This window comes from Culex pipiens, chromosome 1 (genome assembly GCF_016801865.2).
Source record: "Culex pipiens pallens isolate TS chromosome 1, TS_CPP_V2, whole genome shotgun sequence".
Taxonomy (NCBI): Eukaryota; Metazoa; Arthropoda; class Insecta; order Diptera; family Culicidae; genus Culex; species Culex pipiens.
This window is the reverse complement of record NC_068937.1, coordinates 18001097-18009431: the sequence shown is the minus strand read 5'-3', so window position 1 is coordinate 18009431 and position 8335 is coordinate 18001097. Positions and strand designations below refer to the sequence as shown.

At 27.7% G+C, this 8335-nt stretch overlaps 1 protein-coding gene across 8 annotated transcripts in view; it reads right to left on the bottom strand.

The window, feature by feature from the left end:
* LOC120421415 (uncharacterized) overlaps positions 1–8335 on the bottom strand; it is a 241760-nt gene that overhangs the window by 112428 nt on the left and 120997 nt on the right. The gene's annotated exons all lie outside the window — the stretch shown is intronic.

The following is an 8335-nucleotide window of genomic DNA, read 5'->3' as shown; positions in this document are numbered from 1 at the left end:
GAGCAAAAAAAAAAACGCCTCAATGTATGCAATCCGGGAAATGGACCGGGGAACGTGACTGAGGGTGTGAAAAATTGCAGACCTGTCGTGGTGGGAGGAAGTGCAAGCTGGAAGGGGTAGAGAAGCAAAATTCCAGCTAAAGAGGCCGGAAATGAGACGATGTGAACGCAGAATGTGACAGAAAATGAGTCTCTCCGGAAAATGAGGATTTTCTAGGAGGTGGAGATGCAAAAAAGGGGGGTTCGAGAGAAAGTGTGGTTGAAATAATAATGAGATAATCATCTTGCTGGACGAGGCCTGGGAAAAGTGACAATAATGACAGTGGTGAAGTGGATAAGTAAAGTTGATTGAGGGAGGATGACAGGAAAATGTTTTTTTTTATGAATTTGAATAAAACTTGGAGCTGATTTTATTCAGACATTTTCCCAAGTTACTTATTTCGTTTTAAGAGAATCGCTATATTCTTTTGAAAATCTTGAAAAAAGAAAATAGAAAGTAATTAATTTGCAAATCCTGTTACGGGCGAACAAACAGTACCAAGAAAGAACAAAAACACAGAAAAAAAAAACTCGTAATTCACACCATAATAGTCAGCGGAAGGACAACCCCCAAATTTGATTCAAATCGAATTTGTCCAGAAACATATACAGACGGAGAGAAAACAGGGTTTGCAAATGAGATCAATTCACTTAGCACCGTGAAATAGTAGTCTAAAAAGTACAAAAAATTGTACAAAAGCAATTGCACCAACATCATTTAACAGTGTTCCCAGACTTTCAAAAACGCATTTATTAATATGTAATACGATTTTGAAGCCATAACAGGGTTGCCAGTTCTGCAACAAAAGGACTCTTTCAAAAACTAATCTACACTTAATTTACTACATTTGGTCTATTAAGGTTCGTCAAATTTCTTTTAAGTGGCTGGAAATCAAAGCAGTGTTGCAAAAACTTCATGGTTTATAACTCTTTCCAATTATATAGAGTTGAATGATTCTGAATTTCACCTGCAGTAAAGTTTAGAATACTAAGATTCGCTAAGTGGTTTAAATTTAACGTAAATTTACTTTAATGAAGACAGTGTTGCCAGATTTCAAATGCCTCCTTAGAAAAAAACCTTTGCGTAACAATTTAAGGTAGGTCAAAAAGATTGTTGAAGTCCGGGAAAAAATTAAATAAGAATTTTAATTTAATAATGTACTGATATCAATCAACAGTGTTCCCAGATTTCCAGTATTTTTTATCAACAGATAAACAGTCTTGCCTGAGTTGCCAAATCTTTCAAGTTTTTAACAGTTCAGTGTTCATTCACATGCCTATCTAAAGACATACAGCGAAAAGGTTGCAAAAGACATTTGCTTCAATTACACAACAATTTGCATTTATTTTTAGGTTATCTAAAATCGGTTTCGGAGTGGTCAGATATGTCCTAATTGGCTTTTCGCTGGTTCCAGAGAGCATGGCTTGTAATTTTACAATAATTTATTTTAAATAATTTTGTCTAAAAAATAAATTTTGTCTAAAATATGAAATAATAAAAAATATCTATTTTATGACCTTTTAAAAAGTTTTGCTTGATTTCAAAATTTTTAGATTATTTTCATTGAAAAGATCATAAAATTATGCAAAAGATTTTAAACTTTTAAATTGAAAACAAACCAATAGTTTCCGAGATATCGTCACTTCAAATTTACAGGCACTTAGAGGATTTCATTTTCATCGATTCGAATTCTTTGGGAGGCTGTATGTCAGAAACTTATTGCCCGAATTTCGATGTTCCAGAGAGAAAATTACAGTATTTTTTTTTTCAGAGTTGCTCTTCATTAAATTTTAAGCTAGAAAAAACATTAAAAAATCGAAAATTTTAACTTTAAAGATGCTTTAACTACAAAATGGTACATTTTAACAAAAAAGATGAATATTTTTCGATTGCAAATTTGAAGCTGCTTTAAAATTTGATTTTTTTTCAATTTTTGAGATTTTCAAAAAAAGACGATTTTTTCAAAAAAGCCTTTCTCCTAAACCAGTCTCACGCTCTATGGGTCAAAAGATCTATTTTTTGGTCCCCTGAAGCATATTGAAAAATGTCCGAAAATTTAAAAATATTTGTTTTGGGAACTAAAATTTTAGTTATAAAATGTTAAATGAAAAAGAAGGATTTCTTTCCGTGTACCTATTTTCTTCTGAAAAGTCAAAATCATAACCTACAACTTTGCCAAGGACACTAAATCAATAAGAAAATCCTTTTCCAATATACAGAATTTCATACATTTAATTAACTATTTTGAATGACCAGCCCCCAAAATTACTTCTTTTGGCATAAAGAAAGAATGCACAAAGTTTCATCCAAATCATAAAAAGAAAATAAAAAAATCGCGAAACAAATTGCGAATTTGTAGAGAGCTTCTCAAAAGTTTCCTTAACATAAGACAGGGTTGGCAGATGCTTTAAAACCTCATTGAATAGATCCTGTATGCAACTTTTAAAGAAAAAAAAAAGTTTTTAAGAAATGTGAAAATTTAATTATGTTTTTTTATTTACAAAATGTCAAATCTGCTTTAGGCAGTGTTCCCAGATGGCCAGAATATTTTTTAAATCTATGAGTAAATTTGAATTTTTATTGTTTAAATGATTTGGTTGAAGTATTGATATCTCTTGCCAGGGTTGCCAGTTCCTCAAAGTTTTTTTTTAATTAATCCGAGATGAATAAAATCACCTTCTAATACCCATTCAATGATCAACAGTTAGAGGTTTCCGATAGTTATTGTCTTCACGATTTATGACATGATTTTTCAAAAGTTTGTTTTTTAAAGCTAATTTATTTTCAAAATCCCTAACAAATTCATCAATTTTCTGAAAGAAACAAATAACCACAAATTGACGCAACATTTCCCAGATTTCCGGGAAGGGCCGGCAAATAAAAATAAAACCAAAATCCGCCGCTTTTCCGTCCGACCTGGCAAACGAATTTTGGTCAAAAGAGCTTCCCTTTGATGTCACCCGGGTCAAAGTGGGTCGTCCCAACTCGCCGGAGCTAATTAAATTGTTCCAACAGAACGAAAATATTTACAAGTTTCTGTCGCGTCTACCACCTTTTTCGGGCGAAAATGGTTTTTCTTTTAAGGTGAGGGAAGGTGGGTGTGGGAAAATGCGGCCAGTTGAGTGAGCTTTAATTGAATCGTTTTGGGCACGATTTGAGTTTTTTAAGCGGAAATCGAATTATTTGGAATTTTGGAATTTCGGGGGAGGTTTTTTAATTCGATTAAGTTGAGCTGGAATCAGCAAAGATCAAGAAGAAAGAATTGAATGCTTAAAAGAAGTCTGAAAACCCAAACTTTAAAAAGTGCAATTTTTATCGATTTCATTTTTAACTAGAACGCTAAATCAAACGTCAAATTATGTCCAAAAAATCAAACAAAAAATTACTCACAAAAAACACTTTCATGACTTGGCGAATTCCGGAACAGGTTCCTCCCCAAACCAGGGAGGGAAGCCGTCTGTCTGCGGCCAACGCCATCGACGCTAGTCGTGCATAAACATTTATCCTTTCGTGTCAACAAAATTGTGTGCATTTTCGAATTTCTGGTTGAAATTGGGGATGTCAAAAATATGTTTATACTTGTATAAATTAAAAACTCACTTGGGAATTTATCATTTTTCAAAAGTTTATTTAATCAAATTTAAATTCGCTCATGAAATTTTTTGAGCATCCCTACCCCTTTCAAAAGGTCGTGGGAACTTGGCCAGTTCTTGATGCAAATCGACGTTCCACTCCTACTCCCCCTCCCTTTGCCCTGCTCCGAAAAAGCAACGTAACGGAATTGGCAGGCCAGCCAGCCAGCCCCGGCAGCAGAGCCCGGAAATCAAATTTGCATTCAAATTCGATTTGCTTGAACCGCACGAACTGTGAGGAAGACCCTTGCCTTCCTCACTAAAAACTTGAAGCAGGGGTTGAAATGGAAATGGGTTGAAATTCCTCACTTGCTGCAGTGATCGAAACTTCCGGGGAGAAATTGTGAAACGTTGTGTTTCGTTGGATGAATTTATTTATTTTTATTAAATTTTCTTAAAAATACATAAAACTTAGAAAAACCAAGGTTTGAAAAAACAGAAAATTAACAAATTAACAAATTAGCAAATTAACAAATTAACAAATTTACAAATTAACAAATTAACAAATTAACAAATTAACAAATTAACAAATTAACAAATTAACAAATTAACAAATTAACAAATTAACAAATTAACAAATTAACAAATTAACAAATTAACAAATTAACAAATTAACAAATTAACAAATTAACAAATTAACAAATTAACAAATTAACAAATTAACAAATTAACAAATTAACAAATTAACAAATTAACAAATTAACAAATTAACAAATTAACAAATTAACAAATTAACAAATTAACAAATTAACAAATTAACAAATTAACAAATTAACAAATTAACAAATTAACAAATTAACAAATTAACAAATTAACAAATTAACAAATTAACAAATTAACAAATTAACAAATTAACAAATTAACAAATTAACAAATTAACAAATTAACAAATTAACAAATTAACAAATTAAAAAATTAACAAATTAACAAATTAACAAATTAACAAATTAACAAATTAACAAATTAACAAATTAACAAATTAACAAATTAACAAATTAACAAATTAACAAATTAACAAATTAACAAATTAACAAATTAACAAATTAACAAATTAACAAATTAACAAATTAACAAATTAACAAATTAACAAATTAACAAATAAACAAATTAACAAATTAACAAATTAACAAAATAACAAATTAACAAATTAACAAATTAACAAATTAACAAATTAACAAATTAACAAATTAACAAATTAACAAATTAACAAATTAACAAATTAACAAATTAACAAATTAACAAATTAACAAATTAACAAATTAACAAATTAACAAATTAACAAATTAACAAATTAACAAATTAACAAATTAACAAATTAACAAATTAACGAATTAACAAATTAACAAATTAACAAATTAACAAATTAACAAATTAACAAATTAACAAATTAACAAATTAACAAATTAACAAATTAACAAATTAACAAATTAACAAATTAACAAATTAACAAATTAACAAATTAACAAATTAACAAATTAACAAATTAACAAATTAACAAATTAACAAATTAACAAATTAACAAATTAACAAATTAACAAATTAACAAATTAACAAATTAACAAATTAACAAATTAACAAATTAACAAATTAACAAATTAACAAATTAACAAATTAACAAATTAACAAAATAACAAATTAACAAATTAACAAATTGACAAATTAACAAGTTAACAAATTAACAAATTAACAAATTAACAAATTAACAAATTAACAAATTAACAAATTAACAAATTAACAAATTAACAAATTAACAAATTAACAAATTAACAAATTAACAAATTAACAAATTAACAAATTAACAAATTAACAAATTAACAAATTAACAAATTAACAAATTAACAAATTAACAAATTAACAAATTAACAAATTAACAAATTAACAAATTAACAAATTAACAAATTAACAAATTAACAAATTAACAAATTAACAAATTAACAAATTAACAAATTAACAAATTAACAAATTAGCAAATTAACAAATTAACAAATTAACAAATTAACAAATTAACTAATTAACAAATTAACAAATTAACAAATTAACAAATTAACAAATTAACAAATTAACAAATTAACAAATTAACAAATTAACAAATTAACAAATTAACAAATTAACAAATTAACAAATTAACAAATTAACAAATTAACAAATTAACAAATTAACAAATTAACAAATTAACAAATTAACAAATTAACAAATTAACAAATTAACAAATTAACAAATTAACAAATTAACAAATTAACAAATTAACAAATTAACAAATTAACAAATTAACAAATTAACAAATTAACAAATTAACAAATTAACAAATTAACAAATTAACAAATTAACAAATTAACAAATTAACAAATTAAAAAATTAACAAATTAACAAATTAACAAATTAACAAATTAACAAATTAACAAATTAACAAATTAACAAATTAACAAATTAACAAATTAACAAATTAACAAATTAACAAATTAACAAATTAACAAATTAACAAATTAACAAATTAACAAATTAACAAATTAACAAATTAACGAATTAACAAATTAACAAATTAACAAATTAACAAATTAACAAATTAACAAATTAACAAATTAACAAATTAACAAATTAACAAATTAAAAAATTAACAAATTAACAAATTAACAAATTAACAAATTAACAAATTAACAAATTAACAAATTAACAAATTAACAAATTAACAAATTAACAAATTAACAAATTAACAAATTAACAAATTAACAAATTAACAAATTAACAAATTAACAAATTAACAAATTAACAAATTAACAAATTAACAAATTAACAAATTAACAAATTAACAAATTAACAAATTAACAAATTAACAAATTAACAAATTAACAAATTAACAAATTAACAAATTAACAAATTAACAAATTAACAAATTAACAAATTAACAAATTAACAAATTAACAAATTAACAAATTAACAAATTAACAAATTAACAAATTAACAAATTAACAAATTAACAAATTAACAAATTAACAAATTAACAAATTAACAAATTAACAAATTAACAAATTAACAAATTAACAAATTAACAAATTAACAAATTAACAAATTAACAAATTAACAAATTATCAAAGTTGAGTTGCGTTGAGTTGAGTTGATTTAAAGAAAAATGCGACAAGGGAGCACAACTCCGCCAAGTCAACTCCGTGGGGCGTGTGACCTGGATGAGTTACGGCAGAGGAAGTGGTTCCTGGTCCATCCGGAATGGAATGGAAGGGTGGAAAAGGGTGGGTTGAAGGATTTGTGGTTTCTGAGAGTGAAGATTACACGGAATATGTGTGTGTGCGACGACAAATGTGCGATAATGTGACATTTGCGGCAGATTCGATCTAAAGTTATTGGAGATGTGACAGGAATCAGGTTCGAGCATTATGGAAATGAGAAAATCTGCGCTTGTGGTGGAGGGAACGACAGGTGAATGGAGAAAGTTAATTGAATGTTAATGAGATGTGATCAATTTAATTATGGTTATTGATTTGATGTTATCAATTTGCTTTCTATTAAGATCTAATCAAATTGTCATCTGCATAACTATTGATTTAGTTTTTAAAGATCTAGAAAATTAATTATACCTTTTTTTTTTTTCAAAATATGGACAAAGCTTTTAAACTTAAAAAAAGAACATCACAAAAATAAAGTAATCTAATTCAAGCTCATTGAACCTTAAATGCTACCAGCTGGTTCTCCCGGTTGGGAATCCCCACGAATCCCAAACTCATTATGCCAATAATTCCATCAAAGCGAAAATTTTCCCCACCATAATGCAGTCAGCGCCCACGCAAAATTCGGAATCCCTCGAAACTTTACGGTCCCAAACAACAAAAGCAGATCCAAATTCGGTTGAAATTGCTCCCGAAACGACAGTTGAAAAGCGCTCTTTTTTTCCCTCCCAACCTCAAAAACACAGCACTCCCACTCCTAATTGTGTTTATTCACTGGAGAAAACCGACTGTTTACTTCAATTCTGGAAAGGAGAAAAAACGTGACGAAACGAGTCCAATTTGATTATCAAGTACACTCAAACCCCGATGGTTTGACACCAACTGTTGTCAAACGAACGGGGTCACTTTTTAGTTTGACACCCCTTTTACACGGAGTTCACACACACTACCAAACGTTTGTTTTGATAGTGTGCGTGAGCACTGTGTAAAAAGTGACAGTTCGTCACTTTTTAGTTTGACTTTGACCAACCAACGGGGTACAAATTAAAAAAGTGTCAAACGAAAAAGTGACCAACCACCGGGGGTTGAGTGTAACTTTGGGTAATATTTTCATATCCCGTCTAATTTCATTCAATCTGGCTCTCTTTTGACGATGACGATGGTGCCACGCGGTAATGCCCTCTGAATGTCAAATTAGCCGTTTCGAGAAGAGCACCATGAAAAAAATGTAAAAGTTTTATTTGTGTAATTTGTGTAATTTGTGTAATTTGTGTAATTTGTGTAATTTGTGTAATTTGTGTAATTTGTGTAATTTGTGTAATTTGTGTAATTTGTGTAATTTGTGTAATTTGTGTAATTTGTGTAATTTGTGTAATTTGTGTAATTTGTGTAATTTGTGTAATTTGTGTAATTTGTGTAATTTGTGTAATTTGTGTAATTTGTGTAATTTGTGTAATTTGTGTAATTTGTGTAATTTGTGTAATT